The sequence below is a fragment of the Barbus barbus genome (genome assembly GCF_936440315.1).
Source record: "Barbus barbus genome assembly, chromosome: 11".
Lineage (NCBI taxonomy): Eukaryota > Metazoa > Chordata > Actinopteri > Cypriniformes > Cyprinidae > Barbus > Barbus barbus.
This window is the reverse complement of record NC_136739.1, coordinates 5,426,970-5,438,039: the sequence shown is the minus strand read 5'-3', so window position 1 is coordinate 5,438,039 and position 11,070 is coordinate 5,426,970.

Below are 11,070 nucleotides of genomic sequence, written 5' to 3'. Positions count from 1 at the left end.
TATAATTTTTACATTTTATGTTATTTTTAATTTTTTATGTTTAGTTTATTTTATATTTGATATTATTTAACATTAATGATATTTATTATTCATATTTCCATTCATTTGTTCATTCAATCATTCACCCAGATTTTGACTAACAAAGTCACAAACCTGCAAATCTAGAAAAAAAAAGAAAATTATTCAAATAATAAGGTTTATTGTTCAATTCTGAATGTTAAGCACCTCCTCCCATTGACCACTTGCTGAAAAACAAAAACAAACGTTATATATAGTTTCAAACTCTATTTTGTACCCTATTCATGGAAAGAGTCTTCTCTTGTATTAATGTGTATTGAAAGTGCAGGCAGCCCCAAACAGAGTGCGTTTTTGTCACTCCACCTCTTTATGTTTTGGCAGTGCACAATTATTCTCCAGACTGCAGTTTACTTTAAGCTCACTCTGCAATCAGGGAACTCCAGCACCACACCCACAAATCCAAATAAAGTCTGAAAGCAGACTGCGACCGGCTTCACCTGGCCACGGTGATATCACGAGGCTGACGTGTCTTCCTAGAAAGATAAGGTCACCATGGCGCAAGTTTTCAAAACAGCATGGCTGGAGTTTCGGATGAAACCGCAGCGCACCGGGAGCAGCCAGGCATGGAGACTGTTTGTTTTCATAGGCAGGGCTGCAGAGAAACTCAGAGTCACAGAACAAATTGCAGTCCAACCTTGAGTCTCCAAAAGTATCACTGAGCTTTTGCTGCTCTCTCATTCAGAAAGATGTATTGAAGTGACCCACTTTCCGCTGCTGTGAGCGGTGGCACATGTTGGCATAGATGCCTTATTCACACAGGCTGACATTTCAGGTCACACTTCTAAGCTTTGGTGTGGCTGGGTTTGGTTTGTAAAGACCCAGCAGAGCGAGTGGAAGGAAAGCTGACTTGCTGATTGTTGTTGACTTTGGTGAGTCGAGACCAGCTGGACTCCTTTGAAAATAATCTAATGGCTGTGGAGCGGCTGAAAGGCAGCAGTTTTGGCATGTTTATCCAAATAAAATGTCCTTTTGATTGCGGTGAGGGTGGGAGGGAAAACCAAGTGTGTAAATATTGGTATTCGCACACTGGAATATGTCATTTGAACTAGTTAGGGCTAAGTTGTGTTGGTGAGCTTCTGTTTGGCCGTCTGTCATGTGTGTGTGTGTGTGTGTGTGTGTGTGTGTGTGTGTGTGTTTTGTAGGCATGTGAGGGTAGTTGAGCAGAACAAACACATGTGCACGCTCGTATAGTCAGAACAGCTCTGTCGTGACTGCGTGCCGATGAGAAGCAGCGCTGCAAGGACGAGCTGGAGAGCGGATATGCCTGGGTGCCGTTTAATATTCAGGACGAGTATAAATCAGCTGCACATCACAGGCATTGCTCTGCAAATTCATTAGAGCAGAAGAACAGAAAGAAACAACAGACTCATTCAAAGCAGAACTACATGCCAACGCATCCATTCTATCTATCTATCTATCTATCTATCTATCTATCTATCTATCTATCTATCTATCTATCTATCTATCTATCTATCTATCTATCTATCTATCTATTTTCTGCATCTTGTAGAAAGGACCCAATTTTTTTTATATTACAATAGTTTGTGTTATAGATATTAAATCGTTAGTTCACCCAAAAATGAAAATTAGCCTGTGTTTTACTCAGCCTCGAGGCATCCTAGGTGTATATAACTTTCTTCTTTCAGACGAATCCAATCAGAGTTATATTAAATATTGTCCTGGCACTTCTAAGCTCTATCATTGCAGTCAGCGGGTGTTTCTGTTGAACAGTTCAAGAGACGTTAAATAAAGCGCACACATCCATAATAAAAAGTGCCTCACACGGCTCCGGGGGGTGAATAAAGGCCTCCTGTAGCGAATCCATGTAAAAATATAATATATATTATTATTATTTATTTATGATATATATTATTATTTATATATATATATATATATATCCATATTTCAAACATAATAAACACTTCTCTCTCACTTCATCTAACTATCGTAAGCGGAAGTCGTTTCGGCGGAAGACGTAGGATGTCGGCATTGCGTGATTAGTGACGAACGCGGAGAGAGAACAAAACAAAACGCCGGTAACGAATTAGAAGTACAAACCGAGGATTTGTAAAGAACAATGTCGGAGGATTTCAATATAAGCCAAGAGGAGACTGGTTTTCCTTTGCTTGAGTAAGGAAACTTTGCTTCCTTTGCTGCTGTAAACAAACTCGCGAGACTAGCATATCTCAGAGGTGCACACGCAATGCATACGTCCTACATCATCTGCCGGAACGGCTTCTGCATACCACAGATACCGGAAGTGAGAGAAAAGGGATTATTACATTGGAAATATGGAAATTTGCTACAGGAGGCATTTATTCACGCCCCAGAGCCATGTGAGAGCCACATTTTATTATGGATGCGCACACTTTATTTAACGTCTCTTGGACTGTTAAAGAGAAGCTCCCACCCACTACAATAATAACACTTGGAATACCCAGGACAACATTTAATGTAACTCCAATTGGATTTGTCCGAAAGAAGAAAGTTATATACACCTAGGATGCCTCGAGGGTGAGTAAAACACAGGCTAATTTTCATTTTTGGGTGAACTAACCCTTTAAGCAGCACAACCAATTTCATCATTGATAATAATGAGAAATGTTTCTCTGTTACATTTTACATTTTAAAACATATTAAAATAGAAAATAGTTTTTTAATCGTAATAATATTTAATATTTCACATTATTGCTGTTTTTACTGTATTTTTATTACTTTTTTTTAGAAACCTTTAAAAATCTTAGAGACCCCAAAATTATATCTATATAAATATATAAGAAATAAAGATAGTACTAGGAGAGGGACAGACAGCAGCACTGGCTGCGAGATACGTGTGGATCTGCCACAGATTGAGAGACAGCAGGTGAATGTGTATAATGTGTGTAATACGTGTCTGACCTCAGTGTGTTTCCCTACTGTCTATCACAGTGACCCTCAGCCTGTGTGTGTTTATATGTTAAACACTGTGGTATGAAATGTTCACATGCTCTAATTTGTTACACTGTTTATTACAAAGTTTTCCTTGTTATTATTATATTTCTGCACTTATATTCCAAGCTTTGGCAATATTGTATTTTTTACAGTCATGCCAATAAAGTAATTTTGAATTTGTTTTATTAGTTTTTTGTATTTATTACTTATATATTTAAGCTATTTTACTTTCTGTGGTTTCCGTGAACGATATGGAATTTTCCTAAAATACTGTTTTCCCAAACCAGATGTGGTTACATTTCACAGTGTTTTCATGATATTTGTGGCACTTCTGATGATGCAGAATTTTGCAGATGTTTTGCATACAAATCAACACAACTTAAGTTGTCCAGTTACATGTCAGAACTTCCTCTCTCAAGTGCTTTTTATTCAGACTGTCTCACAATAAATATCCTGCATACTAAAAATCCGTTGCCACTTTTTACTAAATTGTGTGGCATTAGTGCAAAGTTTTATTTGTGCATAACCATGTGGAGGTCAAATGACACTTTAACCCTCGCCCACATACACGCTAAGGGGTCACGTCCACCCCGCATGACGAGATGTTTGTTTTCATTTCCATGTACCAGCAGAATCCATATCCTCCATCTTTCTGAATTCACATCCCTCACAGACGACCTGTTCCCTGCTGCTGGGCAGCTCTCTGAGGTTTTCAGGGGTCAGGCCGGCTCGCTTTGTGTCCCTTTTGTCGCTGAGCGCTTTGTCCCTCTAAAGGGTTGATGGCTTAAACGGTGCGGGTGTGCTCAAATAGTTTTGTGTGCAGCATAAACAATATGGCCAGTGGCAAGCTTACAGAAGCACTAGAAGTGTTTGACAAAGAAGAAAATGGCAGCACTAATCGCACACAGGGCTGAAACAATACGGGCTGAGTAACACGGCTGAACCCCGTCGGCACGACCCTGCTTCATATTCTCTCCACTTCAGTGACGAGCCAAACACAGACCCTCCTCCTGCTCATCACACACACTTCCATCCAAAATAACCACTGGTTTGCTTACCGGGCTTGTGTGTGCAATAAAAACTCAGTAATCCCAAGATTTGTTAGCAATTATTAAATCTACATGACACTCCCTCAACTATATCCACTATAAGAAACTCCCAAGTATGTTGTATTTTCTGGTTGCTATGGAGTTCACTGCAAAAATATATTTGAAAGATGTCTTTCAATGTCTTTGTCCTTTTTCAGATGTTTCAGCGAACATATCTTGATTTACATTTATTAAAACTTAACTTTTTTGCTTGCTGTGAGCATAAAATAAAATGTTCCTTTTAAAGATATATTGATCAACAGCATTTTATTGCATGTATAAATAATTAAAAATAAACTTTGTAAAAATGCAATTTATACATACAACCTGAATTCCGGCAATTTTGGGATGTTTTTTAAAATTTGAATAATATGAAAACTAAAAGATTTTCAAATCACATATAGAACATAGAGAACATAAATGTTTAAAATTAGAAATTTTACTCTTTTATCCAATAAATCAGTGGATTAGAATATTTGTGTCTTAAAAAATATATTAAACATATTTAAAATATATAAATATTTTAAAATCATTATATTAAAATGAAATAACAACACTATATTCTTGATATTTTCCTTCTCCTAACTGAAGATATTTTACCTAAAAACACCATAAAAATACTATGTAAGATCATGATTTTGCAGTGGTAATGACGTTGGCTTATACTTCATTATCTAACACAATGACTGCATGCTTTCCCTCACTACGAAATTAAATATTAATCCGTTACGCCTCTGCGCTGCATTTTACGTTGTCCCATAATATGGACATTAGGATTTGACTGAAACACCTTCGGAATGGATCTGCTTTGTGCTGACTCTTACATTACAAAACACACTAGCGATAAGAATGACTCCTTTCATCAGATGCTATGGTGAAGGGCATTTGTAATGTTTTGGTCTGAGACGTATCGTATTGTGTTCCTTGTTAAGGTAACCCGTCAGGTTCCTAAAAGGGTGTGACTGTGAGTGTTAGCGTGAGAACTCAGCATTTCTCCAGATTCAGTTCAGTCAATCAATTATGAATGACCTTTGAGCAGAACATGGCCCTGTCTCTCGCTCTCAGACAGTTTGACCCACACAACTGCCTGCCTGTCTGTGTCACGATCACAAAAGAGGATTCAGTAGCGAATGTGAAATAACAATTTATTAGTGAGAGTCCAAGCAAGACATGTAGCAAGAGTCAAATGAAACATGTGCAGAATCACAGTCACTCTTGGCAGCGCAGGGACACGAATGGGCAGCTGTGTACGTCCCGGGAACATCCTCCGTTTGCTCATAACAGAATCAAAAGAACCCGACAAACAGGAACAAGGAACTCGAACACCAGACGATCTGACAACACAGGACAGAATGCACAGGTCTTAAATCAACTTAAAGCAACAGCTGGCGCTGATCAGCCCGTCAGCAGCAATCACAGACACACACACACACACACAGAGAGAGAATGGATCAGTGAACCCATAAACTATGACAGTCTGTCTGTCTTCCTGTGTGCAGCTCAACAAACTTCCTGTTAAAAGGTACAGCAACTACCAGAGAGTTTGTTAACAGTAATAAATCTCTATGAGACCAGTGTGTGACCCACTTCAATGTGTTCTGCTGTATTGATGCTGATTATTCACTATGGCAGACAGTCTGAGTGTGCTGCTTTACCTCGGAAAATGCGGCAGAGAAAACAAGTACACTATTGATATATTAGTCTCTCATATTTAGCATGTAGATGGTCAAAATAAAACAATTAGACTCTTTGAAGAGACTATATTGATTTTGCTCAGTTCATAACCCTCGGTCATAGCACCTGATATTCCTGTAGGTTCGGCAAGTGGCCTCTGCTTCCCAGTTGAGTGTGTATCAGCTCTCTCTCTCTGGCCTTGTTTGTTTCCTGCAGCGGGACAGACTAAACATCTGGAGGCACTGAGGCATTGATTTGTCAACCACAGATAAATTCCGCTGGTCTGTGACAGCTGCAAAACAAATGCATTAAGGACATGAAGGCAAGGCTTAAAGAAACTGGAACAAAGCGTAACATGCATGCACACGCATGTGGTTCTGTTTTTCTGGGAAAGAGATAAAATACGGAGTATTTCCAGAACACAGAAAAAAAAACACATTTGATTTAAAATACATGCAGTATTTTACCGTACGAAAGTTTGAGGCCAGTTTTTTTTTTGACGCATTATAATTAGGACACATTAAATTTAAAAAGACATTTAGAATGTTACAAAAGATTTATATTTCAAACTTTCTATTCATCAAAGAATCCACAAAATTAAATAAAAAAATATTAGAATGATTTCTGAAGGATCATGTGACACTAAAGACTGGAGTAATTATGATGGAAATTCAGCTTTGATCACAGGAATAAATTACATTTTAAAATATATTCAAATAGAAAATAGATTTTAAATTGTAATAATATTTCTCAATGTTACCATTTTCAATATTTTTGATCAAATAAATGCAGCCTTGATGAGCATATGAGACATTTCAAAAACATAAAAAAATCATACTCAACCCAAACCTTTGTATGAAAGTGTATGTTCATGCATAGAGTTTACGTTTCTTTAAATGCAGCTTGATCATGTATTCAAGTCACAACACGATGATAAATAAGTGTTTGCTTACCTCAGTCCTGTGACAATTCTTCCAGCATCCCTCCATCAACCCAAATATACTTTCATTTCTAATACCTTTGTCATATTATGTCATATATTGGGCTCCAGAAGCCAAATTTAAAATCTGAGATGTGTAACGTAAACCTAGAAATAAACAGAAAATGTAGGATTTTGAAACAAAGAAGAAACAACATTTGAGATTGTGTACAATATTTTGTTTACTACTGAAACAAGTAAATTTGTGTCATTGATTCTGTGACTCTTTGTAGAGATGATCGGATGTTCTTGTCTTACTTTCATTGCATCACAAGATGTTCTCTGAAACATCTCAAATCATGCCACTTGTCGTGTGAAATTCATTGTATATTTTTCAGTTATGAATGTAAAAGTTATGATAATATAATTTGTAATTAAGTATTTTGAATTATTTCACTCAGACATTTGGAGTATTAACTTAGCACATAAGAAATGAGATCCTATATAGCTCATATTTGATATACATGTTTTTAAGGCCTCTAAATGATCAACATGATCAAAAACGTTTTACTGACATAATTCTAATATTGAAATTATTAGTCATATTTTAAGATGAACATTTACGGGACTAAAGCAAAGTTTACTTGATTATTTACATTTTAACATGATTTTTAAAAATGGATTTATGGATATCAAGAATGATACAACAGACTTTTGAGGATCATTTATTATCGTATTGCATTGCATTATATGTTGGCGTTTTGCCCTCCACAATCAAATCTACATAATTTTGATTATAAAACTAAGCAATTAAAAATCATTTTGCTAAAATATATTATTGGGAGATATAGAGTGACAACAGTTATTTCTATGCATTTTATGCATATAGGCTTTACAGAGTTAAGGGAGCCGAAATGAGGACATTACTCTTCGTTCTTCAACCTGGCCAAACAGGTCACCTGTAATTTGACTGTCCCAGAGAGGCAGCCATGGCTCCAAAAAGTCGTATAACGGTGTAAAGGGTCTTTGATAGGCCCCTCTTGTTCAGTCTGCTCCTGAGGGATGCATCTACAGTGTCAGCTCCACAAAACACTAGCACAAAGCTGGCCAGACAAAGACCTAGGATGTGACTTTTGAGGAGGTGTGTCGAGGTTGAACTGAAGTACTTTTCATCATGACCTACATATCTACTGCAGCTCTGTCTGAGACATGCATGCCTGTAATTCATGGGCTGCTGGAGGGGGAGGGTGCATGACTCTGATCTTCATCTCAGTGCTTCTCGAATGTATTTGCTTCAGAATCAAAATACTGACTGTTTTGTTTCTAAATGTCTCAGTGGTTTAGAAGAGACCAGAGCAATGCACGCAAACAGATTACATCAAATATGGCCATGACGTTTGGCCACGTTTTTCAATTTGGTTTGACATAGTTATTAATTGAAATTTGAGAAGGCATACTTTGTTGTTTTTGTATATATGGTAAATAAATGCTACTCACAGTAGATGCCACCCACATTGCTGTGAGCAGTGTTAGATGAGTATTACATAGGAAAAACAGCCCTGTAGCTTTTCACGCTTCTTGCATGACATGAAATGGCCAGTGACTCAGTTTTGAATCTCTGATCCAAAGTCCCCCCCCACCCCCCCACCCCACACACACACACTAAACAACAGACACACACACTAAACAAAGGCAAATGTGACATAAAAACGCATTTGATGAAGCAACCATGCCGTTTTAGCTTCTCTGAGTCTGTGTTCTTTAATGGAGAGTTGTGTGTCATGACGTTAGCCATCCACCTATTTTTATAACCTGTACCGGGTGAGCTACCGAGCAAGTTTACTATGTCAGAAAAGCTATACATATGGAGCTGGTTATGTAATGCAAACTAGTTGTTTCAAACCACCAAATTTAACTCCAAAACACCTTTGTTTTCACTATTTTGTTTGATATTACCTCACACCCATTCATTCTTCAATTAGGCGCCGTCAAGTGAAAAGTTGGCATGGCAAACTGTTTCAAACGACCAAATTGCATTTCAAAACACCTTTGTTTTTGCTGTATTTTGTTAAAATGTCATCAAGTCCATTCATTGTTTGTTTAGGGCCTTTCATTTTCAATCTGTTGACAATAAAAAATGATTGTGCATCTTTTGCACTTCAGAAATCTTTGAGCATTGAGCCATGTGGATTCATTCCATGCTACCTTTAAGTCTTTTTTAGCTTAAAACTTTCAGACCCCATTGACTTTTATTATATGGCCTAGAACTGGTGAAAAATTCTTCAAAATATCTTCTTTTATTTCTTTTTTTAATTTTTTTTTATGAACTATGCCTTCAAATGATTGTTGACGGTTTGCAATGAAAGGCCATACAGAAAGATGGTGTGGCAAACCCATACAGACTAAGACTAAAGTACTATTCATTACCTCAATGTTGTTAGAATCGTCATTTTAGTACCACATCCATCTGATTAATATAAATTATCAGACATATGTATGACTCAAGCAATCCATGATAATTACTTTGTGTCTCCTCCTGTTTTCCATACCTAAATATTCTTTGGTGAAGACACCGTCTGACCCATGGAGGTTTAGTTGGAGCATAATTGGACGAGTAATTTAGGGGTAAAGAGATCTGAATCTAGGTCAGACATTTCCTCTCCCTCTTTTGGCTCAGGGATTTAAAATGTAGCTGCACTGGCACTCCATCGCAGGACAACCGAGTGTGCTTGGAGTGTGCTTAAAAATAAATAAATGGGGGCTTTTTGTTTCACATGATGGTTCATATTTGAATGAAACACAAGGGGACAGTCTTATAGTACTTTGTTCTGGCACCTGACACAGAGAGACATTGTGCTGAGGACACACGAGGAGGAGGGAAAAGAGGATGCCCAGTTCCGAATTAGGTGAATGCAGAGAGCGAATGCTCCAATTTGTATGGATAAATGCGTGTGAGGGAAAGCAAAAGACAGAGGGGGGAAGAAACAGAAAGAAATAGGATTTGAAGCTCAAACAGAGGAAGTAAAAGGTGAACACTGGGTTGAGAGTTTTACTTTCTAACTCTGATCACTATGTCCTCTTTTCTATTTAACTTCCATCACTTTGAATCTAGAAGTGTCTAGACATCAAATCAGAATCCAGTATGCATCTCTTGTCCTTGAAATAAAATGAAAAGACTTCTGAATGCTGCCTGCAGTCGGTGATCAAATGTCTGCTGTATTGGTGTGCTATTTACAAGCAGTTTTTATATTTTATGGATCGGTTTCACTGTTAATATGCATCTCAGTTCTCCAGTGTTGTGGTATGTGCTGTGGTCATATTAAGAGGTATAGCTTGAGTAAAATGCATAAAGTCTATGCATGCCCTTGAGTACACGAGATCATTTGTGATATGTAACATAATGGCTTCATCCTTCAAAATAATCCATGTCCTGGAGGCTGAAAAACTGTCGGCTAATGAGGAGTAATATTTTTTGTATTAAAATGTTGTGTTGGTGCTCGAAGGGTCTTTAAGTAGCACATAAAGGACAAAATAAATACATGTGTTTCAGAAGATCTCAAAAGAACGTCAGCTACAATACCGCAGAGTTATATGCACAATGTGGCATTTTTCATGGCTAGATGAGCCTTAAATGCAGCAGAAATGGAAAGTGCACCGTGGACCCGCATCACAACATGCGCTGTAATGTGAAATGTGAGCCTGAGCTCTCTGCGATGGCATTGAAGGTGTGCGCTGCTGTGCACAACCCCCTTGATGCAGTTGCTAAGCAACCCCTTTATCGTCTTGTAGGACCTGTGCTGATTGCTGAGCCAACCTCGTATCAGATTCACTGGCATCGACTCAAAAATACAGCAAAAATAGGGCATTATTCACCTTGACAGTTGTGGGGAAACTCAGTGGGAAAGCACTGCACTCCCTGAAGAATTACAAATAAATGGAAAGTCCCCTGCAACTTAAAGTTACATGCGAATACTAGATCTAGCCGATAGATACTAGACAAAGCATCAGATAGGAAGCATTGGAAGAAATCCCTGCTGGAAACTTCAGCTTAAGATGGTAGCTGGGTTTTTGGAACTTGATAACTATTAGATGTTTTTTAGCAAACCAACCAGTCTTACTAGATCAAGATGGGTTTTTGCAGCATAGTAACTGGTCAAACAACTAATGACCATCTAGCTAAAGACCAGCTATGAGCAGTGTTGCAACACATTTATTTTGTAATGAATTACGTAATTAATTACAAAATAAATGTAATTGTAATCTGTTACAGTTTCCGAGAACAGTTACTTAAGACAATTTGATTACAAAGGGGGTTACACCTGAATATTTTCACACACATATAAGTTTGATTGATTTCTTTCCTAAATTGAATTGACTGCT